Source organism: Euprymna scolopes, chromosome 39 (genome assembly GCF_053919585.1).
Source record: "Euprymna scolopes isolate OS-2025 chromosome 39, ASM5391958v1, whole genome shotgun sequence".
Taxonomy (NCBI): Eukaryota; Metazoa; Mollusca; class Cephalopoda; order Sepiida; family Sepiolidae; genus Euprymna; species Euprymna scolopes.
The window spans coordinates 25,948,113-25,974,794 of NC_136520.1; the positions used below are offsets into that span (position 1 = coordinate 25,948,113).

Sequence of the window (26,682 nt, forward strand, 5' to 3'; positions counted from 1 at the left end):
AGAGGCTCCTCATGCAATTGACAATAAACCAACCTGTTCCAAAAAAGGAAAGGGCAAGGCCTGGAAGGGTGGATCTCCTAAGACTACCCAAGACATACCTTGGTTCAATAGATAAAGGCCATCAAAATGCTTACTCCCTGTCAGACTGATTGTCGAAAACGTATTCTCAACTGGTCTTTCAGAGAAAGAATCATTAGATGACATTCACTGTCAAAATCATGTTTTCCCTTCCGAGAAGATCCACCCTTTGATCCTAAAATTCAGATAAACATCGATCATAACTTAAACTAGAGGACTGCCATAGCTGAACTTATATAACAATGTGAAACAATGGTGGAAACCCACAAAAAGCCTTTATTCCTGGCTCCCAAAATCTACAGAGGTTAGACGTTCTTTGTAATGATCTGGTCCCTATTGATTGCAATGCAATGCTGTTCCTGTGCAGTTCTAGGAGGTCCACCCCTCCCAGGCTTTGCCTTCTCTCTTTGAGAAGAAATTAGTTTATTGCTAATCGCCTGAGGCGCCCTTATCGGGGAATGCCGACGGGGATGCCAAGGCACGTTTTGCAGGTTAGCCTGTCCCTCCTCGGGGGTGCTGATTTTTCAATCTCACAGTTTTTGCAGCGAGAGAACTAAATATACTCCACAGAGAGCCTTTGGAATATCGGCTGTTATGAAATCAATATTGATTACAACTTTTACATAAAGAACAACCCTAACCCACTTGATGAGAAACCATCCATGTTCTTCCTGGAGTCAGCATTTCTAATGTTTCTTTTAATTTAATTAAAAAAACCATAAGAAATGCTAATGCAGTTTTATTTTTAATTTAAATTTGAGGTCACAGATAACCTAGCTAAAATAACTAAAACACAATGGATTTCTCGACTATTTCTCTCTCTTTTGATAAATGATGAAATCATTTTGTGACGTCACCCACTGTGCAAGATTATCTCCATGTATTTTTTATGGATGAAGTAATGTTTGTCTGATATCGTAAGTTATGATAAAATTCTTTTCTGACATCATCCAGTGGGCACAGAGACAAACAAAATCCACATATTTTAGTAGCATACTCTCAATACAATAGAACCCTGGGATACGTTTTTTTTTTCAGATTATGATGCGGAATATGATGGTTTTCTGACCCTGGGTTATGGTATTTGCCACGCCTTATGGTGTTATTTATAATGTTATTTAATTATATATGTGTATTATATACTGTAACTAATTTTTAATGCCGTATTCCGGGGTTCTACAAATAATACATACATAATATATACACACACATACAACATCACTCAATAAGTTGCGGGCCAAACAAACAAAACAACAACTCTTAGGCAAAATTCCAACATTTTATTCATCAACAATGTATCACCCTAGGACACTAGCACTTCTCTAATTTTTTTTTTTTTTTTTGTAGAATAATTTGTTCCCCTCAAAATATGGCTCAGTTTCCAATATCACTTCATTAGAGCAAAATCTCTTTCCTAGAAATATTCAAACAGTCAATAGTCAATGGGAGCCAAACTTGGAGAATAAGGTGGATGTGGAAGTAATTTGAAGTGCAACTTATATAGTTTTATTATCGCTGCAATCAACTTGTGACATGGTACACTGTCTTGATGAGAGAGCACATTTTTTTTTTGTGGCCGTTTTTTGGTGATTTCTTCCTTCAAATGCACCATCAATGCTATATAAAATGTGCTATTTATGATTCTTTTTTCTCAAATCGATGAATAATATACCTTGCATATCTCAAGAACTTCTCAAAATATGGAGGCCAAAAACTTGCTCACTGATGTTTCTGTTTTTGGTTGTTTTAGACGGTTTTCATTATTACCCGACTGCCAATTTGACTCCCGAGTGAAATGGTAAATCCATGTTTTATACATTGTCACATATCGACACAAAAACTTGTTACGTTACAAACACTTAAATCCTTGATTACTTGTTTTTGATCGACTGCATGCAAATGCGGCACCCACTTTAGACACAATTTTCTCATTGACAAATTTTCATGAAAAAATTGTAAATACACTGCCTTCTGATATTTTTAACTTCTGTTATCTTGTGCAGTGGACTTTTTAAAAATGTTTTTTGGAACCAATTTTAACACATGCCATTAGAAGGTTAGTACTTCATAAAAAATCATATGGATTGTTTTTTTAGTGGCACTAATCTATACATCAGACCTATGCTTTATAATTGTATTCATAATATCACTTGTACTGAGGATTGAACCTTCAACCTTCAGAAGACCATTTTGAGAAGTGATTATTGCTCAGCATTTTATCCGTTCGACCATGGGTCTTTCTAAAACATAAGATCCACAGAAGTATCGCAGTATATAGATTTATGGGTGTTATGAAAGACCTATGAGAGTATATGATAAACAGATCAGAGGCATTTAAGTATTTCTGGTCTTAATTCATATTAATGTAGAGTTTAGAAATGTTAGCATTATTGATGGAATGAGGTCAAAACTAATCATGATTCTTCTTTGGTCTTTGGATGAAGAGGCGAAAAAGTAGAGACAAAGAAAAGACTTTTATAAAATGGAAAAACCACCTGCGTCGTCGGGTTAGAAATTAAAGACTGTGATGGCTGCGCTGACTTCACACGATTCTTTATGTGGAAAGATTTTGAGAATCTCATTAGGAAGACATTCAACACACATCAGTCTATTCGTTTATAATGAACGATGGTGGTATGTAAGTCGGCTGAATTGCAGTCATTGTTGATTGTCGTCGGCTGGTTGTGGTTTTCTTTTTCTTTTTTTTAATTTTGCTTTAGTTGAGAAAATAGAAAGAAAAGGAAGAAGAGCCAGATATAAAGTAGAAATGAAAGAAAAGCAAAAGGAAGAGAAGAATGAAAAGCAAAAGGAAGACATAGAAGAAAAATTAAAAGAAAGAAAGAGAGGGAGGAAGAGTATAAGTAGAAGAAGGAATAAAAGAAAGAGCAGATGAAGAAGTAAGAAGAGGAGGAGAAATAGAGGTGAAGTAGAAGTAGAAGCAGTAAAAGAATGAGGAAAACATAAAAAAAACGAAAAAAAACAAAATGGTTGATCTAATAGAAAAAGAAAGAAAAGAAAAAAAGAAATCCCAAAAATGAATAAAAATGTTGATGCATTTCTATTATCGTCAGCCGAGCATGACAAGATGTTCATGATTCGAAAAAGAAATTATCCGTTAAAATAAACAACCTGTTAACCGAGGTAGCTACCCCGCCTCCAATTCACCGATTTAATGTCCAAGTGTTGCAGTTAGTCATCGCCAATGCAATTCACCCGAGCACGTAAGTAGTCATCCAAGTTTAAAGAGTACATATTATACTCTCTAAACTTCAAACTCACATATATTATCAAAATGAGAGGTGGCAGTGGTGAATGTGGACCTGGCGTGCTAAGATTAAATCCAGTCAGTTCGATGGCACAACTTTCAATATGGACGCTGACAACCTTCATGTTACAACCTTTCTTGTACTTGAAACAGTATTCAGTTGGGGTGAGTTGAGCCGGCTACATCCATCCCTACCAGTGGATCCCTCCCGAAAGCTGAACAAGCTTGTCACTGGTTTCATAATCTTTATTTACTCATTGTTTCACTGGTAAACTCCATAAACTCAAGAGCCCAAATTTGGTTCCAGGTCAGCTTTAACAGTCATCAGCCAAGTTTTTCATCGTCCACCACAATTGTTTTGTAGATGAACCCTCCCAATTGATGGTGTAAGGAGTCATTCAGCTAGCATACAAGTTTCGTCTTGTCAGAGAGGGTTAATATTATAGTGGAAACGTACTACATTGTCTGCTGTTGGACACAGAGGATGCAACAGAAGCAGTGATGATCGAAAGTTTCCATCCGTATAAAATGTCTTCCACTTTCACTGACCAAGATTTACTGCCATAAAAGAATGATCGCCCACACAAGCAGATCTTTACTTTGGTGCTGCACCTTCTCTAAGATTTCAACCTAAGCCAAGAATTGACTCGCAGGAAGCATGATGTGCAAGGTCAATTCGTTCTTTGAGATAAGCTTCATCATGAATTGCTGCATGTGATTCTGCCACCAACGTATTTGAAATGATGTATTTTGTTTGAGAGTTAGTAGAAAGTAATGCCAACAACAGAATCGTGACAATAAAAAAAAATTATATGATGCAGAGCCAGGAATTTATTACCTAAAAAGGAAAATGGAATATATTTGTATGATAACTAACAAGATTTAATTCAATTTATTTGGCAACAAAATAAAACAAAACATGCTTCAGTTGCCATGCAGGGAAAGAGTGGCCGAAATTTAGACAAAAGAGGATGCAGTAACCAAGTATCTGTCCAAGTTCGATTTGCATTGCGTTGTTGGTGCATTTATTACTTCTCTTACAAGTCTATTTCAAGGTATAAAGATTCTGATTGAGAAACAGTCCATCTCGAGTTCGATTGAAATCAGCAGTGGAATAGTTTCTTGTGGTGTCCGTGCAGACCTTTTTCTGATGCAGGTATGAATAATAGATCTTAAGGTGTGTTTGTGTATATATATATATATATATATATATATATATATATATATATATATATATATATATATATATATATATATATATATATATATATATATATGTATATAGTTATTGAGGAGATTGTAGACCAAAATCTCATTAAACTGTTTACAGCCTTATCTTCAGCCTGATCTGAGGATAAATATTGCTTGCATGCTCTCAGGGAGATCATTCCATCAGGAAGCACCTGCTTCTTTAGAAGTGTGAATTGGTGTATCGCCGATCGTCTTCGGTTCCCTCACTAAGAACGCCAACATGTCCATTCACAGTTATTTTCGCACTCGTCTAAAGTGTCTCATTTTAGGGAGAGCTTAAATTCCCAATTTAAAATGTTGTTGCAATGCAGAGGTGTGTATTCAGAGCACATCATTAAACTGTATATAAAAAAATACACTGTTGGACATGCATGAATGAACTAAGTCATGACTAAGTTTTTTTATACAGAAATCACACCAGACAAGACATGAAGCGACTTGACATAAGGAGCTAACAAGAATAAAAGATAATTATTCTCAAAACAAACGATGCCTGTTGGTCTTGATCTTGAAAAGACCAACATGTTAGATAGGTGGTAAACAGTTAGCAGAAAGAGTGTTCTACAAGCCTGCAAATCTTGGAATAAAGATACTGGAATATGGTGCTGTATTATGATGAGGTATTAAAACAGCGAATTGATGAAGACCACTAGACCAACGAGTCAAATAAGCTGGAACAAAGGAAGCAGGGAATAAATCGGACAATTTTGAAGAACATCTGTCATAATATTATTTATAGGAAAGACTGAAACTAGCAACATCACGTCTGTGTGAGAGAGAGACGTTGCAGAGAAGAAAGGATGGGTGGATGAGGTTGTAATCATAACATATGTTTCTGCATTTCATAAAAATTAGGTAACGCTGGTATCGTTAGATTGTAACTTTTTTGTGTCACCATTTACTTGAGTTGCCATTTGTCAAGGTCAAAAGCCACTCTAGAATAAATATTGATGAGATGGATGATCATCATTTGAAAGATGAAGAATATTATGAGAGGATTAAAAATCATGAACGTAATGAAAAAAAAAATCATTTTTAGTATGACAGCAAATATTTGGTAACAGACATACATGATAACCCTGTTCTCTCATACCATATTTGGTATGAATTTCAGTCTATCCATCACTTTCACTTGTGAATATCTAACAGTTTTTATATTAACACTGTTTAATGATATGATCTAAATGTGCACTTCTGCGTTGCGAACACACCTAAATATGATGCACAAAATCTATATAAATAAAGCTGTGTGTGTATGTGTGTCTGTACATGAATAGGCTCCTATATAGCTTACTATTATATTAAACTGACCAGTACAATGAGAGAAGAGGTGTCAAGGAACAAAAAAAAGGTATGTTAAAGTCACCTCCCCCCCACCAATGGAGGGGCAGGGCCCCGGAGTGGGGAGGAACACTATGCATGCTCAGTTTCACAAAAAGCTACCAAATTTGGCAGGATAACTCACCATGGAGTGGTGGAGAGGCTTTGACAGTTTACACCGGTCACCCTCACCAACAGGGTGGGACCCCAGGGGTGTCACTTATAAATGGGAACCCTATACGTGCTCACACTGTTTGATGTAGAGCTACTATTCTTGCCATGATAAGCCCACCATCGGAAGGGGGAGGTTTTTACCAGTTACATTGTTCACTCACACCAACGGAAGTGGGACCCCATGTGGGTCACTTATAATGGGGAACTCTAATTAGTGTTCATACGTTTGTGTCAATAAAGATTCCCACTACCGCCCCCTCATGTTCGCTTGAGGGGGTTGCTTTGGTTTTCATACTCCAAAAGTTTGAAACTATCTCTTTACACCCACAATCCCTTTTCAAAACTTTCATACTGTCATACATCAGAGTTCATTTTTTGAAGGAACTTTTTTGTAACCCAGTCAACGATAGGTACTACTGCTAGTTGTCAATAACTTCGACAAACCCTTCCATTGATTCTTCTCTGATTTGAACTGTTATGATCCTCTTCAGTTCAGGAATAATATGGGTATTGTTTTGATCAATATTGTATTTGAGATAACACTACAGACAAAAATCTGGTAGGTTTCAAGTTCATTAAGGATCACACGTCCTACTGATGAGACGATCACCAAAGTGTCCTTTCATATAATTTAATAGTGATAAAAAGAATGTTGGAAATTCATGGCTGAAACTTAGTGAACAAGTGAGGCATACATTGAAGATCATTTGTGCCAAATATTATTGGATTACAAAACAGAATGGAAATTTTATTAAGGATTCCATGAATAGCATAGGGGAGTAGTCGAAGTTTTCCCTTATTTTTGTTAACCATGAAACCTAGATTACAACACAAAGCGTTTTTTTTTTTTAGCAAGGTGCGTGATTCATGCTAATACACCAAACCAGAATTTCTCGCCCTTGGTGAGACGTTTCGGACGATTAACTACGCATAAGAAACGGGTGGGATTTTGTACGATCCTTGACATGACATCATCAAAAATGGTCAACAAATATTAAACAAAAACCTCAAGGTAAAAAAAAAAACTAGAACAAAACCAGAAATCTGACACATCGAAATATACATGAGTCATGCAAATGATAATTAACAATTTATTCATGAAAAACTATCTTTATTTTTTCATGTGCTCATGCTACTCACCCAGTTGCCTAGAACACATATTCCATAATAAGTTTAATAGTTAAGGATTTTATCAAGCACATATATTACTGAAATCCACATGTGCACACTGACCCTCTTAAGTTTTTTTTTTTTTTTTGGGGGGGGGAGAGAAGATGAAAGTTTGGATAGTAAATTTTAATCAAATTTACTGTGCTCATGTTAGTTACTAGGTTGCCGAGAATATATCATCAATTCATAGAATAATATATATATATATATATATATATATATATATATATATATATATATCCTTACAATGTTAACATGTACAAAAGAAATAATGTGCTCATGTTTTGCCCGATATACATATATATTCCAAAATTTATAATGACCCATTCCTTAGTAAAAGATATTATCATATGTATATATACTAGCATGGGTGTCCGGCGTTGCCCGGGTGTTTGGAGGTGTGTGTTGAGCAAAAAAAAAAAAAAAGTGGTAGCAGGAAGACAGGCTTGGACCCATACCGTGAAGAAGAAGGAAAAGAACAGGAAAAAAACCTGACGTCTTTGCTGTTACGACCACCGGCAAACTGAAAGTGACACAGGTTTAAATTAAGGCTAGACAATCGAAAAGAAGGGATGACTTTCGAAGATATTGGCGAAAAAAGCGACCCCTCCCTGTTGAAAAGTGCCCAATTGAAGGTGAAGATATTAATGTTTTAGCCAATTTTTCGATACTTGTTGTCTGAAAGGTTGAATTAAAACCAGCCCTGATCTTGTGAAAATCCATCGCCTCTGTCGAAAGTTTTAGGCAGACATGCAAACATACCTACATACATTTATATATTGGTGGCTCAAATTTTCGACCCAAACTGATTCAAAAGATTGCCCTATCTCTGAATACCCTTTGTGTAAAATTTCAAATGTTTAGACCAGAAATTGTCTGAGTAATTTGGTAGAGACCGCAGAGGTCAAAGTTTTAAAAAAATTTATTATTATTTTGACCTCTAATTGTTTTGGCCTCAAATTAAGTTATTAAGTTAGATCCATGTCGAAGGAACCTATATCTAAAATTTCAATTGTTTATACACAAAATTGGCGGAGGAGTTTGGTAGAGTTCTCAAAGGTCAAATCGTTGAACTTTTACCCCTTAACAGCCAAATTTCTGGCCGAAAACCGATTACAAAGATTTTCCCAAATCTCAATACCCTGTATATCAAATTTCGAGTCTGTAGACTGAAAATTGACAGAGTTATTGCGTAGGGAAATGTACACAGACTGACACACACACGCACAGACACTTTCACTTTATATATATATATAATGTAGATAGATAGATAGATAGACAGGCTAAGGCAATTTCATATAATTATATATATGATTTTTTTTATAGCCAAGATCAAAAGTGAAGATCTATTAAATATTTTTCACTCACTTTTTTATTAAAAAATATATATTCAGGTTCATGATGATCGACATTGGCTAGGAAATAACTGGAATGCTATAGTGAAAAAAAAGTTGCCTAATGTGAGATTTGAACCCAAATATGGCATATAATAGTGGAACCGAAGACAAACGCTTTTTCAACACTGCCACAAATGTTAATAAAATATTTGTTTTTTTTACCTTCAATGAATTTGGTGTTGAGATTTTTTACCTCTCCACATAGGTCTAAAATAATTTATTTAAAATAAAGAAACAACGAAACATAAAAATAAAAATATTCTTTATCCATTTTTAATAAATAGCAAAAAGTTTTTTTTTCCTTCAAAATAAACAAAATATCAAATATGCTTTGCCGTGAAAAGTAGTCGTTCAGTCGATTAAAAGGAAACGCTTAAAATGTCGGAACATTTGCTTTTTTATTTTTAGAATTTATGCACTTTTAATTTTAAATAAGTTTTATAAAAAGGTTGAAGGATTTGATATCGACAAGAGCATCGGATCTGAGGTGCTGATTCTAAATCTATAGTTAACTTGAATCCTTTGCATCTAACATGTGTTTTGAAATTCATAATGATCTGTTAATTAGTTTGGGAGCGAGTTCAGTCTGTATCTACAGATATATAAACATATATACATACCTAACTTTGCATAAATCGATGTGTGTACATACATACATACAGACTGTCTGCGAGGTCTTGCCAAACGAGTGCAACTCATTCATTTAATGAACCTTGCAGACGGCTCTTCAGTCAGATTAATAAATTACATAGTCTTGGGCAGACCTAACAGTCATATGGATCATTGGCCTCGGTCAAGTCAGAAAGCATAAAATAATATTGAAGAATATTTATTAATTGATGTCTCATACATCATTAAACTTTCATAAAAATTGAAGGTATCTGAATTTCCACCCTCTCTCTGCCTAAAACTAACTTAAAATAAATATAACCCAAATTTTGACCCCTTATATGAAGCAGATGCTTTTCAAAATCCATAATGATCTATTAATTAGTTTATGAGTGAGTCTTCTACATAGATATATAAACATATACACACATATATATATATATATATATATATATATATATATACATACACACACACACACATGCATATGATGTCTGCAATGTCTTGCCAGACAAGTGCAACTTTTTCATTTAACAGGCCCACAGATGACTCTTCAATCCCGTCAATACATTACATTTCCTTAGACACACCTAACACTCATGCTGATCATTGACATTGAGGTCAAATCAGAAGGCATAAAACGTGCATCATTATGCATTATTATTTGAGATTTAAGGCCACCAACTGACCGGCACACTTTAGGTCATCAAGAGCATGACAAGCTATGATTCTGTGCTCATCTTAGGAAAAGAAACAGCTGTAAATGTACACGCATGCCATACATGTACACAGTTATGGATTGATTGAAAATTGACGACTCAGATGAATTTAAACTGTACAAATCTTTTAATATAAATAACCACTAATTCAAACCCTCAAAATTATCGGATCTTGGAATGTTAGAACCTTGCTGAATCTGAGAGATAACGACTGACCTGCAAGATGTACAGTTTTTGTAACTTTAGGATTGACATCACAGTATGGAGTCAAATGAGATTGTCAGTTAAGTGGTCTTTGGAGGAATAGCAAAATGAATACATCTTTTGAAAGGGGAAGGAAGTTGAAGAGTGTAGTTTTCATGGTTTTGAATTCGTCACCTAATCTGTTAGAACCATCAATTTGATACCAAAAGATATTGACGAGTGTCTGGTGTTAATCCGGCTGCCATGTTTGCGTTTTAACTTGACTATTTTTTTTATTTGCCTGTGACATAATACTTGATCCCTTCATTGAAAAAAATCATAAAAAATGTACAGACCCCCCCCCCCCCCGCAAAAAACTTTGAAACTTATTGGGACAAATAATTTTAAATGTCGGCAAATTTATTCCATTTTCTCACAAAGAACAAAGGTCAGATAGTTCTTAACCAAAACATCTACACTAATTAAAGAATTATGGCCGTGACAGGCATGTCAAAATATGAGATGGGCATTCAGATAGATAGATAGATAGATAGATAGATAGATAAACTTATGGCTCTCACTGTGTTACCATGACTGTCACAATATCAAGAGATAGAGGAGGAATGAGAAGCTAATATGACTCATGAAAAAAAAAAGATAAAAAGCTTAACAGAAGATACACACAAAAATACTACTAGGTATCCAAACTAAAATCTTATTACATTTATAAAACAAATAAAGCAGGAGTTATCTCCTCCTGCGATCACTACTTCTTTAATTATCTATCTCAAACCAAAATTGTATTTTCGTTACATCCAAAATCTTTTAATGCAGGTAGAGACATCTTTGCAAAACATAAGCATTGATATCAAATGTATTTTTGTACCAACGAATTATAACTTTTCAAAAGGTTGGATATAGTTAAAAATACTACAATTGATTAGCTTATATATATATATATATATATATATATATATATATATATATATATATATATTTTATCAATTTCATTATTAATTTTGCTTTATTTTTTAGTTTCACCTCTTTCATCATTTGCTACTTGCTATTCTGTTTATTTTCATAAATACATTTTATGGAAAAAAAAAACAGAATTTAATTATTGTTAAACATTTTTCTCCTTTCAGGTGATGCAAAAATTTATGCAGGTAACCTAAATTTATTAATAATGGTTAAAGGAAAGATGTTGACAGATAGTGAGAAAGGTGAAATTGTTAAATTACTTGCTGCAAAGAAGTCTACATTAGAAATTTCAAAAATTTTGAAGCGAGATCATCGAATTGTGAAACGTTTCGTCATTGACGGCAAAGATGGAAGAAAAAAGCACAAAAGTGACAGATCAAAGGTGACTTCACGACGAGATTTGAGAAAAATCAAGTGTGGTGTGCTAGCAAACCCACTTAGCACAAATAAAGCTATTTTCGGCCATGCAAGAGTGTCTGGCATCTCTAAAAGTACCCAAAATTGGATTTTGAAACAAATAGCGGACCAGAGAACACCAAGAAAATGTCCTCCTTTGAGTGATATCAACTGTCAGAAGCGACTAGCATGAGCCACTAAATATTTGAAAAACAATTTTCAAAATATTCTCTGGACTGCTCCGACGGTTGGACCAAGAGATGGCTTCTTAAAGGCAATAACCCACGTTTGCGATTCAGACACCAACAGGGAAAAGGGGGGGTGATAATTTGAGCTTGGATTATAAGTAGTGAGATTCTTGGCCCTTTTCTTGTCACTGAAGGAGTCAAAATGAATTCTGAACTACTGCAAGTTTTTGGAACAGAATTTATTGCCCTGGTTGAAATCACAAAATGATGCTGTCAACCAGAATCTCATTATTCAACAAAACAATGCCCCAAGCCATGCTTCTTGCTTAACAAAAGCTTGGCTTTAAGCCCAGGGGATCTCTGGTGAACCTCTGATGGATTGGCCACCTCAGAGTCCGGATTTGAATCTGATAGAGAACCTCCTCTGGTCGATTCTGAAGGTTTACGAAAACGGGCATCAATTCAGCAGTAAAAAAGACCTTTGGGAGACGATTAAGGAGGTATCTTCTGAAATCACACCTCAACAAGTGCATAAATTAACATCCTCAGTTGATAGGATGCTGATGGATTGATTAAGAATGGGGGAAAGCACATAAAGGGTTAAATTGCTTTAAAAATTGTATTGTTTTGTTAATTGTTATTTGAGCAATAATTGTGGTTTTCTTGTAATATGTTATCAATATATGGTACTATTAGCATAATGACACAATGTTTCAAATTAAATTATGTTTAAAAATGTTATTTATTTTGTAAATAAATGAGTCTTGCAAACTCTTATGGCCCATATTTCTTCCTGAAATTAAAAAAATATATATATATTTTTCCCCAGAATATGATTATTTGGTTTCCGTTTTTAGGAATTTACTTCATATCTTTGCATGTCAAACAATGAGTAACATATCATATTGGAAAATGTTGAAGCATAAATTTATCAGCATATACGTTTTGCAAACACTTTTGACCCTCACAGTATATATATTTTTGTAAGGTTTAAGGAGAGAAAACTCTAGCAGCATGTTCAATTATTAAAAAAAAAAAATATCATAATAGCATAATTATAGATCAGAAAAACATGCATACCGTCGGTTTCAAATCCAAATGGGATCAATATCTGGTCGCCTATGTTGGAGTCTCTTCAGCCTTTGTTTGGATTTGAAACGACGGTACTGATGTTTTTCTGTAATATATAGAGAGAAAGAGAGAGACTGATATTTTCACTCATCTTTGACTTTCATTTAGTGCAATATTGTATTGAATGTGAAACTTCAACTTTCTTAATTAGGATCAAAGTGCAGTATCTTTTCTGTCCAAAGAGGTACAATAATATGATAGGGTCTGTGATTGTGCTGGCCCTCCATTGAATGAAAAAAATGGTACAATAATATTGTGTAGTCTACGTTTGTGCAGGACATCCACAGAATGGAAAAATGTCACTTTTACAAGAGTTTTAGGGATAAAACCCCCATAAGAAGAAAATATATTCTGAAGCTAAATTAACCAGATTACTTAGAAATGTTTCAGTTGGAACAAGGTGGTGCAACAATATCACGGAGTCTGCATTTGCACAGGAAGTCCACAGAATGGGAAGATTTTTATGGTAACAATATAGAATAGATGAAATATACAATTGTGGAATTTCCGCAGGTCCAGCTGGTCTTATATCTTTCTCCACCTCTCCTCAATACAAACCCTGATAAATATTACTAGGTATCCCAAACTAAAATCTTATGGAAATTAGAAAATTGGCCGTCTTTTCTGCTATTGGCCCAGAAGCCAGATTCCACTGTGTATAGCTAAAATGCAGGCTTCGAACAAGTAAAAAAAAAAATCTAAAATTTGATCTCATCTTCTGATAAAGGATGCAACAATGGAATCATCACAGGTGCTGCGAGTAAATAGATTACTTTTGTCATCCTTTTTAGTCTTGTCATTTTCCATCAAGCCACATACTAATAGGTAAACAGATTCGTCCAGCATCCACTGTCAGAAAATTTATGCTTCTAGGAGAAGGGCTCAGCATAACCTTTCTCAATGTCAGAGGGAGATTGGTTGGTTGTTTTAAGTCATATCAACCCTTTTTCAGGTTATTTAATGCCGAATCTAGTGATTTTGAAGAAAATCTTTTTAATAGAATATATGTTTATTTCAAGTTATTTTCTATTTAACTCATAGTTGGGACCCTAACAGGTACAACCACTTCGGGTCAGAGTAGACCTGGGAGCAATGGCAATTAAAAGGTGGTTCTACACTCCCCAACGCCCGCAAGCTGGGGCCTCACCATTGGATATAAGGTCATATCAAGGATCTCAGAGAGGTAGTGCTGACTGTGGGTAAAATCAGTGGAGTCTCTAATCTTTATCCAAATTTTAGTTGGTGCTTGGTTACGTCCACTAGGAATTGAAAAAATGCATGTTTGGTTCACCTCATAGTTTTATTAGAGTATTTATATTTCCAAATGTGATGGTGATTATGGTTGAAAAGTGATAAGATTCTTATCTTGTGTGACATCACTGAAGATTTCTATAATAAAGGAAGACAACGTATAACAGACAACTTATTTGACTAGAAGGAATGTTATTTATAACTGACTAGAGCAAGGGAGATAACTTAGAAAATATCAACTTTGGTCACCGTTCTTCCATTGCTAGCCTCTTAACTTTTTCATAAAGATGGCAATTATTTTTTTCTGTCCTAGTTTTCATTACAGCGTTTCACATATACGACAAAAAATACTATTGTTTGGTTTTTAGAAAAATTTCTAATTTACGTCAATGTGCTTGACTGAACTCCAACTTCTGATTTTTCCTTGTAAAACATCGACTTTCTATCACCATTGCAAACAGTTTTCCTTCCTTTCTATTCTTAATGCCAAAGGAATTTTCATGAACAGTTTCTTTTGTAGAACACATATCATGGGACTGCTTCTCTGCAGACTATAACATTGTCGCATTCATGCCTAATGCGAACAAATACTTGTCAAGCTGTTTTTATAAGTAATCAATTTTTTCCTTTTCATTCGTTATTTTCAAATCGGAATTCAAATTGAGGGGCGTTCCAAAAGTAATGCTCCCTATTTTTTCATTCTGCCTGAATAGATCAAACGACATTTTAAATGCTCTTGTTATGATGGCTTCAAAGTCTGTTTGTTGCAATATTGACGGTATGAGACTCTATATAAAAAAAAACTCTTGTCATGGATATGCTTCAGAAGCAGAGATGCGTCATTGAATTCCTATCAAAAGCGTATTGAAAATGATGCTGACTATATAGAAAAATAAATTCTGGAGTACAAAACGATCATTTTAATAGTACTACTCCCGTCTTCATAGCTCTTCAACTTTTTCAGTTTAAAAAAAAGTAGGCTTTACTTTACATGCAAGGTAACATATTATCCATCACATTAACCCTACTTCCCTGCGAGTTGCAACATGGTCATCTTCAACTCCAATATCATCAAATACTCATAAGTAATCAAATTTTGTTCATCCTATTCATCATTTAACTGACAATCTATCCTTTTTTCATTAACCCTTAATATAAAGTGGCTCTTGGCCTTGGGAAATGGCAACTCATTATAGAGAAAGAATGAGAGAAAACGAATTCATTCAACATACGCATATAAACAGGTGGCTTGTAATGTATGCATGAAAAAAAGTTCTCTTCGCTCCCGTTTTAAATGTAAAACACACACACACACACACACACACACACACACATTCCAATCTTTGCCCCAAGGGTAGAGGACACCACATTAGAAACCTACCTGGTGTCAAAACTCGTGGGAAAGCGAATAAACGACACATAAATTATTAGAAAGCTTTTTTTTCCGAGTGAGTGGGGAGTCCCCACCCGACCAGAATAACAAAAAAAAAAAAAATCACCTTCAGGTAAATTAATTGTATTTCCGAGTGCCACACCTGTAACCTATAATTTAGTCTTTAGTGGAAGACACCTCCACCCAGCCAGATCCTAAGGTCGACTATAGCTTTCGTACGGAGATCTTTAAAATGTTCAGTTCTTACTTGAGAGTGAGAAGAGATAGTCCTCCCAGGCTTCACTACCTCCTTTCGAGAAGAAGCATGAATCGGTTTATTGCCTGTTAACTGAGGCGACTTGAAATTTTAGATGTGGGTTACTTGAACATGGATCAAACTTTTTAATTTGATTTGAGCCCAAAACAATAAACGCTAAGGGGTCAAAGTCTCTACCAAATTACTCAGCCAGGTTTTGGTCTAAACATTTGAAATTTTACATAAAGTGTATTCAGACATAGGGCAAGCTTTTTAATCAGTTTTCGGCCGAAAATTTGACTGCAAAGTGATCAAAATTCAAAAGATTTGACCTTTGTGGTCTCTAGCAAACTATTCAGCCAATTTTGGGTCTAAACATTTGAAATTTTATATAAAGGGTATTCAGACATGCAGCAAGCTTTTTAATCAGTTTTTGGGCGAAAATTTGGCTGCACACTACCAAACTCCTCCGCCAATTTTGGGTCTAAACACTTGAAATTTTAGACGTAGGTTACCTGGACATGAGTCAAACTTTAATATATATATATATATATATATATATATATATATATATATATGCACATAAATTTATGAACTGCTGGTATATATATACATTTTCAAATATTTTGTACTGGTATATTTTTTGGTTTCTTAATCTCATTCATCCAGAGGAAGTCTCAAAATAAAGACGAAACGTTGATGAACACATAATACGGTTTGTTCCTTTTTATTTTCTCTATTTTGTCGGAATACTATTTCCATTATTTTCATCATATATATATATATATATCTATATATATATATATATATATATATATATATTAGTGTTGGAACGATCAATTAGAAATCAGAAATTTTTGGGGACATTGGAATCAGTGTTGGAAAAGATTTGTGCCTATTTTCTGATACTAAAAACGATTCCTTTAATTATTATGTTTTTTTATTTGATTTTGTTTAAAACAAAATGTTCCACTGCTGGTAGCAATAATAAAATAATAAATATTTGTTTTAAACTAAAAAAAGTAAAGCGAAAAAGCTATAGATCACCCCCACAAGTGTGTTTTTACGTTTGAGAAAATATATGCACATTTAACGTGCTTTTTTTTTTACGGTAATCGGGGGGAAAATAACAACTTTATAGTTAAATATTAAGAGATTTATCGGAATCGGTAATTGTATGGGAATCGGAAATTTAGTACGGAATCGGTAATTGTATTAAAATCGGTAAAAATATTGGAATCGTCCCATCACTAATAGAAATTAGTTTATTGAATAGTGGATAAGCAAGTTAACATGCAAGTAAAAATAAGGACACAAACACAAATGAATATGAATAAATATCACGGTAACATTTATTGGGTGGGTGTCTAACAGTATTTTGTTTTATTTTTCATCTTTAAGCCATTATTGAGACTTTAAAGAGACATATCGCAGCCATTTTTCTTGTTCGCATGCAACGCTCAACACTACTTGTTTTTCGAACCGATTAAACGTTTTAAAGTAAAAACACTAAAAAGTTATTTAGCTAGATAGAAGAGTAACTTATATTGCCTTTGGTAACATGTTTGTTTTTGTATTTTTGATCACTTGTTCGTTTTATTGTCTTAAATTTAAAATGCCCAAAATTTACCAACATTGAACAAGTAGTTTCGAAATAATATCTAGAAACATCTTTCTATGATTCCTCTAAGGTTAACCACAATTCATCCAACATTCACAATACCACATTACTTAAAATATCTCCAACTTGATTTATATATTTTATTTCGCCAAACAAAATTAGGCACAAAGCCAATAAAAAAAATGGGTAAGAGTGGGGGTGGGTCATCTTTGTCACAGTAACTTTTATTTGTCTACGCTAATCCGAGCTAAAGTTCTCATTCATCATAATACCCCAAACTCAGAGATCCTACTTAAGGTTTCCAACCAATCGCTTTTTTTTTTTTTTTTTTTTTTTTAATCCCAGCCAGTTTCCCGGTAGTTGTATTCGTTTCCTACAGCAGCAAGATGGGAGCCAAATGTCGGAAGGTGAAGAAAAACACCTCCTTGATAGGGCAATCTGGTTGGATGCAAAAATAGCCAAGAACGAGGGTCGTCAGCATTCCCTGGTAGGGGGCACCTCAGGAGAACGGTAATAAATCAATCCCGCCTCTTGGAAGAGGAGATAAAGCCTGGAATGATGATTTGAGATGTATCAGAAATATACTGATTTTAGTCCGAAATACCAGGAAGATTTCTCTACATTCCACTACAGTAAAATGTAGCACTCGAGGGGATACACAAATAATGTACTTGTGCAGTTAAATTCAATTTTTGGTACTGGTCGCGGTAAGAGTTCCCTGCCGAACACTCTCAAAAAACAATGACTTCTCTCCACGCATGCGCAAAGGACATGTTTTAGTTGCCATAGTAACAAAACGATCCTTAATTTTTATCGACATTGTTTTACTGTTTATGAATATTGAAATAAAATACATTACTACACATTTATTAATAATAATATCTCACTTTTAATCACTTTTATCGACTTTTTTAAACTTTTTTTTTACTTTTTAATAGCATTTTCTTTTTAAATGACAATGTTAATGTTTATGAATATTGAAATAAAATACATTACTACACATTTATTAATATCTTTTTTTTTTTACTGTTTATGTGTCACTTTTATCGACTTTTTCTTTTCTTATATTGAAATATTATATATATGAAATATTGAAATTATTCTTATATTGAATATTGAAATAAAAGACATTACTACACATTTATTAATATCTTTTTTTTTTTTTTACTGTTTTACTGTTCGTGTCACTTTTATCGACTTTTTCTTTTCTTTTTTAATAGCATTTTCTTAAAATGAATATTAAAATAATTTCCCAACTTTTTTCATTTCTATGTTTTTCATTTCTATGTTTTGTGTGTTGAATGAAACTTTTAAAAAAAGTCGATAAAAGTGATTAAAAGTGAGATATTATTAATAAATGTGTAGTAATGTATTTTATTTCAATATTCATAAACAGTAAAACAATGTCGATAAAAATTAAGGATCGTTTTGTTACTATCGCAACTAAAACATGTCCTTTGCGCATGCGTGGGGAGAAGTCATTGTTTTTTTGAGGGTGTTCGGCAGGGAACTCTTACCGCGACCAGTACAGTACCCAATTTTTACAGTATCTTTGGTGTTATTAAACTGAAAGATGAATCCCTCTTCCCCTGCATGTTAAGAATGGCTTTCTAAATAATACTATTATTATTTCATCACGGTCTGTAAACTACACAAGTACTAAAAATAGCCGAGAATTGACCTATTGTCATACCCTGGAAGGGCCGCTTCAAGTAAACAATAACCGAAGAAGGTAGAGGTACACTTTATGACCCACCCAACCAACCTGATTCATTCAAATGAAAAGGACAAGCATCTAGCCAGCAAGGCCCTCGTGTCAAAGCAGGTCAAGTTGAGGTTGTATGGTCCCAACTAGGTGCTATTGCCACGCACTAAATGGTTTTGACCTAGACTAAGAAAAAAAAAAAAAAAAAAAAAAAAAGAAAGAGGCGTTTCTACATTATCAAAGCGGAATTTCGGAAATCGTAAAACTGAATTTCACATGAAAACAATGGTATCTACATATTCCTCATATTTTTAAGATGATTATATCCAAAAATTACTAAAATCGATAAGGTAGAAAATTATTTATTAAAGAAAATAGAATTTGAAGAAAACGATCGTATTTGCTTATGTAAAACACATGAGAGTTCAAAAGGGAGGTAATTTTCCGTTTCGATTTAAAGAAGATGGCCGCAATTTTTCACTTGCTAACACGATTAGCGTTTTTTTTTTGTTTTTTTAATAATTCAGTAATATTCAGGTAATTTCGACTGCTTAATGTGAAGTTAAAATTGTAATTTATTAGAATTGACAAAAAAACAAAAAAAAACGGTAGAAACTATTGCTTTTTATCTGAAAATTTCATTTATCGATTACGAAATTTCGTTCTAAAAAAAGCGTTAAAAATGAAGCAAATTTAAAAAATGCCAATCATCTCTTCTTTAGTAGTGGAAGATGTTAAATTTTTCTTGCGGTTCATTGAAATATCACTCACCTATTTCGCCTTTTTTTTTTTTTGTGTGCACATTTTGGATGAAATTAAGGTACTTATGCACTTATTGAACTGTGCTGAAATAAGGCTATTAATTAGAAAGCCAGGGTTTGTTTTACTGTGCACTGCCACATAGGTTCGAAAAAGTTGTCTAAAAACAAATATATAACAAGTACATGTTATCAAAGGCAAGATAAGTAATTTTTCTACCTAACTGAATACTTTTTACTGTTTTTATTTAATGTAACATTTTATTCAGATCGAAAAACATACAGTGTTTTACCGATGTATTTGAAAATTTAAAATGGTGCCCGATTCTCTGTTGTACACGGTAATTTTGGGAAAATGAGTTAAAAATAAAAAGAACTATACAAAATACTGATAGAAACTCGCTCAATGTTACCGTGACATAGGCTGACATATATTCGGTGGGTTTCTAAACAGTATTTTGTATAGTTTTTTTTAATTTTTAACTATTTTTTTTCGAATCTATGTGTATAGTAATACAAACCCGAAACCCATTTTTAACATGGGGAGAGAGGGTGGATTTTTTTTTAACGATTTTGTATTTTCACCTAAAAAAAAAAAAAAAAAATTAAAGTTTTACGATATCTTTTAACTTGAACATACTGTTTAAAAAATATCGTGATTCAATCAGTGCACACTGCACAAGCGCCGAAATTAAGAAAAGTGAATTTGCAGATGAATGAGCATCCACCTCCGACCCCCCCCCCCGTACAAAAGAATAAATAAAGGGATTCTACATTTTTTAGTCAATAACGTATTTAAAAAAAATGATGGAGGAATCAGTTTTGCATATAAATTTAACATAAAATCACTTCCGGGTAATTCTCGAATCGAATAGCTTTTTTGGGGTAATTAACTAGAATTTTCGGGTGTGAGAGCTTACTACCGTCACCTCGGTGGTGACGTTACTACTCGAATTTACAGTTCAGGAAGGGTGCCCCCCCCCCCAAAAAAAAACACACCCACACACAAAATATATCTCTCTGAACAACGAATAAAATATGGTTAACTGCCCTAAAATGTTGTCCGGTTCGATAATGGTCCGGAAATGAGATCATTATACGTTAAATTTATATAAGAAATTCATCCTCAACTTAAAAATACTAGCAGTTCAGCCCGGCTTTCCTCGGACTCTATCTACTGTTAATCACTTGCCCTCCGTGTGATAACACTTTATGTAAGATTTCAAATGTTTAGACCAAATTTTGTCTGAGTAATTTCGTAGAGACCGCAGAGGTCAATTTTTTAAAAATTCTGATCACAATCTTGACCCCTTAACATTTATTATTTTGGTCTCAAAGCAAAATACAAAGTTTTACCCATGTCAAAGTTACCTACATCTAAAATTTCAAGTCTTTAGACCCAAAATTGGCAGAGGAATCTGCAAAGGTCAACTCTTTCAACTTTGACCTTTTGGCAGCCAAATTTTTGCCCCAAAACTGATTAAAATGCTTGCCGCATGTCTGAATATCCGTTATGTATAAATTTCAAATGTTTAGACCCAAAATTGGCTGAATAGTTTGGCTGCAAAGGTCAAATCTTTTGAACTTTGATCCCTTGGCAGCTCAAATTTTCGACCCAAACTGATTAAAAAGCTTGCCCTATATCTGAATACTCTTTATGTAAAATTTCAAATGTTTAGACCAGAAATTGGCTGAGGTCAAATGTTTTTTCAACTTTGACCCCAATTTTGACTCCTTAACATTTATTTTTTGGGCTCAAATCAAGTTAAAAAGTTTGATCCATGCCCAAGTAACCTATATCTAAAATTTCAAGTGTTTAGACCCAAAATTGGCGGAGGAGTTTGGTAGAGTTTTCAAAGGTCAAATCGTTGAACTTTGACCTCTTGACAGCCAAATTTCTGGCCCAAAAACCGATTAAAAAGATTTTCCCAAATCTCGAGAATTCACAGAATTATTTGGTAGGGAAATGTACACAGACACACAGAGACATTTTCACTTTTATAGATATACTAGCATTTAAGCCCAGCGTTGCCCGGGTGTTTGGAGGTGAATGTTGAGCAAAAAAAAAAAAAAAATGTGGTAGTAGGAAGGCAGGCTCGTACTCGTACCGCGAAGGAGGAAAAGAATGGGGAAAAAACGTGAAGTCTTTGCTGTTACAACCACCGCTAAACCAGAAGTGACGTAGGTTTAAATTAAGGCTAGACAATCGAAAAGAGGTGATGACTTTCGAAAATATCGGCGAAAAAAGCGACTCCTCCCTGTGGAAAAGTGCCCTATTGAAGGTGAAGATATTAATGTTTTTAGCCAATTTTTCGATATTTGTCGTCTGAAAGGTTAAGCTTCAAATTGATACTGATCTTGTGAAAATCCGTTGCCTCTGTTGAAAGTTTTAGGCAAATATGCAAACATACATACATTTATATATTGGTACCTCAAATTTCCGACCCAAACCGATTAAAAAACTTGCCCTATCTCTGAATACCCTTTATGTAAAATTTCAAATGTTTAGACCAGAAATTGACTGAGTAATTTGGTAGAGACCGCAGAGGTAGCAGTATCAGAATTTTTGTAGGAATTTTTGACACCCCTAACACGAAACTGCGAATACAATATAAAAATCTCGTAATTTCTCTGTTAAAAGTGGGTTATTTATTTTCTTTATGGATTATACTTCCAAAATAAACTATTACAGTTGTTTTAAAAGTAATAAAAATATTTTTATTTTTTTTTAAAACAGTAATGAATTTTCCGAACTCAATATTTTTCAATTTTTAAACTCAATATTTTTAAATTTTAAAAATCTATCAAAATTTTTCTATTGATTCTATTTTTACGATATTTTCAGGGTCAATGTGAAATTTTATGTTCTTTCCAATAAACCGAATATAATATTTTAGACAAACGTTTTTTTTAAATTCACGCCCCCCCATTTTCACGCCCCCCCATTTTCACGCCCCCCCCCATTTTGAAATGTCTATTAAAAAGTAAATAATTAATTTATGTTTAATAGGTTTATATATCACAAATTGAAGAGAAAAGGTCAATAAATAATATATTCAAATTTAAAACAAAAAAAAAAATCAGTTTTTTAGAAATTTACCTGTAAAGTCCGAAGTTTAAAACCTTATTTTATAAGAACACATTTTTTCTTTTTGTCTTTTTTTTTTTTTTTTAATGAAACCTTGGTCCTTGCTCCTTTAATTGAAAAAAAAATTAGGGCTTGAATTACATTTTTCGAGGAGTTATAAGCTTAGAAAGATAGGGGGTCGAATAATTTACGCCTCTCATTTTGAAATGTCTATTAAAAAGTAAATAATTAATTTATGTTTAATAGGTTTATATATCACAAATTGAAGAGAAAAGGTCAATAAATAATATATTCAAATTTAAAACAAAAAAAAAAATCAGTTTTTTAGAAATTTACCTGTAAAGTCCGAAGTTTAAAACCTTTTAAAAAAAAAAAACACATTGTTTTGTTTTGTTTTTTTTTTAAATAAAACCTTGGTCCTTACTCCTTTAATTGAAAAAAAAATTAGGGCTTGAATTACATTTTTCGAGGAGTTATAAGCTTGGAAAGATGGGGTGGAATTATTCACTATTTTCACGAAATTTCTGACACTGCTACCGCAGAGGTCAATTTTTTTTTTTTAACTTTGACCCCTATTATGCCCTATTAACATTCGTTTTGGGCTCAAATCAAGTTATTAAGTTAGATCCATGTCGAAGGAACCTATATCTAAAATTTCAAGTGTTTAGACCCCACATTGTCGGAGGAGTTCGATAGAGTTCTCAAAGGTGAAATCGTTGAATTTTGACCCTTAACAGCCAAATTTCTGGCCGAAAACCGAATACAAAGATTTTCCCAACCCTCAGTACCCTGTGTATCAAATTTCGAGTGCGTAGACTGAAAATTGACAGGGATATTGCATAGGGAAATGTACACAGACAGACAGACACTTTCACTTTTATAGATATATAGATAGATTTTTTTTCGCCAAGTTTTTTTTTTTTTACACGTAATCGCCTAACAGAAAGTCGAATTTTATTTTGTGGGAAGGAGTTGAGTGCTGGTCTACAAATTTACCATAATTTCATTTAAAAATTTTGAAAGTTAAATTTAATTACGTTATTGTTTGGTCATTAAATAATTTATTGAACCACTTGCAAAGAAGGTGAGTTTCTTCTATTCAGCTGGAAGACTACTCTCACACAGCAGAGTATCCTGTATGTCTACAAGGTCACCATTTGCCCATGCATGGCGTATTGTTGGCACATTTGAGCTGGTGCATCTACCACTAGCCTCTCCCTTTTGGATAGGGTCCAAAAAAGAGTTTTCAATCTAATAGGTTCCACTTTGTCAACTAAGCTCTAACCCCTGTCCCATCGCCGCAATGTTGCATCTCTGTGCCTGTTTTACAAATATATTAATGACATGTGCTTTGATGAACTCGTTGCACTTGTGCCTTCTCGACGTACATATCCCCGACCACTCAGTTTAGCAACAAAATCAAACCCCTTCACTGTGGAAGTGGAGGTCCCTAAATGCCAGAAAGCTTTCTATTCTAATAATTTCTTCCATCGAACAGCTACACTTTGGAATTCTCTTCCTGCTACCTGATTCCCTGGCTGTACTGATATGCAGAAGTTTAAATGTAACGTAAACCAACATCTTGTTCATCTTTCCTAGGCATGGCTCCGATATGCCTTGTTAGCAATTTTACGCGAGTAAAAATAAATAAATGCCATTAAAGTGACGTTTAAAATCTCTAAAATTAGTGGATGGATGAAAGTTTCAAAAGTTTACAATATTAATGAAATGGGGATTTGTTAAGCCGGGAATTATTTTTTCAGCAGTTTAAAGCCGTACAAATTACTTTTAAATGTTGAAAAGTGACAAAATCATTATGCATTCTGATGGATTTAATGTACTTGTGCAGCATACGGACCATGCTATTTCTTAGGTAGGATTTTCATATCAAATTCAATTTTATGGTACTTTTTGTTTCTTAAATGGTTAGGTGAAAGTACACTGAAGCCCGTCTCTCCCCATGTTAAGAATGGGTTTCAACGTTATTATTTGGTAATTAAAATAATTTTATAATAATAATTTTTTAAAATAATAATTTTAAAAGTATTTTAACGCTTTTAAATTTTTAAATTAATTTCAATAAATTGCAATGTTCAAGCCACATAGAGGCGAGAAACACAATTACGATTTCATTAATAAAAAAAATGAACGAAAGGGAACTCATTAAAAATCGATATTGTGTCGGACTTTGCCTCCGTGAAGTAAATATAGACTTTTTAACACGTGATAACATCACATTTTATAGTTTATACTTACTTAGCTCCCCGCGAGGGTAAAGTTTGACATAATATCGATTTTTAACGAGGGAAAATCCAGATACTTCCCCACAAGAGGGTAAACTTGATTAGGAACAAATATAAAATTCGACCCAGTCGAGAAGGATTTCTCCTCATCTGACACTATAAGTTTTTTTCTCGAAAATATGTTCAGATAAAGTTTTCGTAATAAAGTGAGTTTAGAAAATAAAATAAACTTTCAACTATTTATTCCGAAAAAGGTATTTCCCGAGTATTAAAAACATTAATCGACAGTTAGATCGCTTCAAACTAGAATCTTCAAACCACAGACTTACCTTGAATTCGTGTATTATCCCTTATTATTTTTTTTTGTTTTTTTAAAAGGAAGTAACCCTTTATTTTTATAAAGGGCGCTTCAGTAGTGCACGGTTTCCAGCTAAATCCAGAATGTTTAAATATATCAAGATATCCAGACTGTTGTTGACAAAAATGATTTTTGGTGTGTTGTTGGTTCGTTAGCCACTGCACAGTTAGTAAACTCACAATCCAAGTTTTTGTTTTGGGTTAAGATTCAGTAAATTATATCCGTCCAGCCCCAAAGTCGTTTAAAAAAATGAACCCACTTGTAAGAAGTCAGTTTTAATAAATAAATTTATAAGCAAAGGAATCCAACATTAGAACAGATCGTGTGAACGACGATGGAGCTGTCGTCCTGTCAGTCGATGTGGGTAAATTCCTCCCTCTCTCTCTCTCTCTCTCTCTCTCTCTCTCTTTTAATAGACAAATCCGTCTGTGCGTGCTAGTTAAAGGGAGACAGAGAGAAAGAAAATAAGTGTTATGTGAGTGAGTCTATGTGTGTAGAAGTGTGTGTGTAGGTATATATATATATATATATATATATATATATATATATATATATATATATATATATACACACGTATATATATATACACACACGTATATATATATATACACACACATATATATACACACGTGTATATATGTATATATATATACACGTATATATACACACACACGTATATATATACATACATATATATATACACACATATACACACACGTGTATATATATACACACATATACATATACAAATTATATAAGTATATGTGTACATATATACATACATACACATATGTATATATACACACATATATACATATATATACACATACACATATACACATTATATAAGTATATGTGTACATATATACATACATACACATATGTATATATACACACATATATACATATATATACACATACACATATATATACACATATATATATATATACACACACATACATATATATATACACATATATATACACATACATATATATACACACATACGTATATATATATGCACATATATGTGTGTATATATATACATGTATATGTGTATATATATACATATCCATGTGTGTGTATATATACATATCTATGTGTGTGTATATATACATATCTATATGTGTGTGTATATATATATACATATCTATATGTGTGTGTATA

At 33.4% G+C, this 26,682-nt stretch overlaps 1 protein-coding gene across 5 annotated transcripts in view; it reads right to left on the reverse strand.

Annotated features, from left to right (window-relative positions):
• LOC145263682 (rho GTPase-activating protein 23-like) overlaps positions 1-26,682 on the reverse strand; it is a 693,682-nt gene that overhangs the window by 278,498 nt on the left and 388,502 nt on the right. For 2 of the 5 annotated variants that reach the window (XM_080120568.1, XM_080120566.1), the window contains exon 1: positions 25,486-25,942. The exons of the other annotated variants lie outside the window; for them this stretch is intronic. The gene's annotated coding sequence lies outside the window, so the exon portion shown is untranslated. Of the gene's footprint in view, positions 1-25,485; positions 25,943-26,682 lie in introns of those variants that run through there. 5 annotated transcript variants of the gene reach the window in all.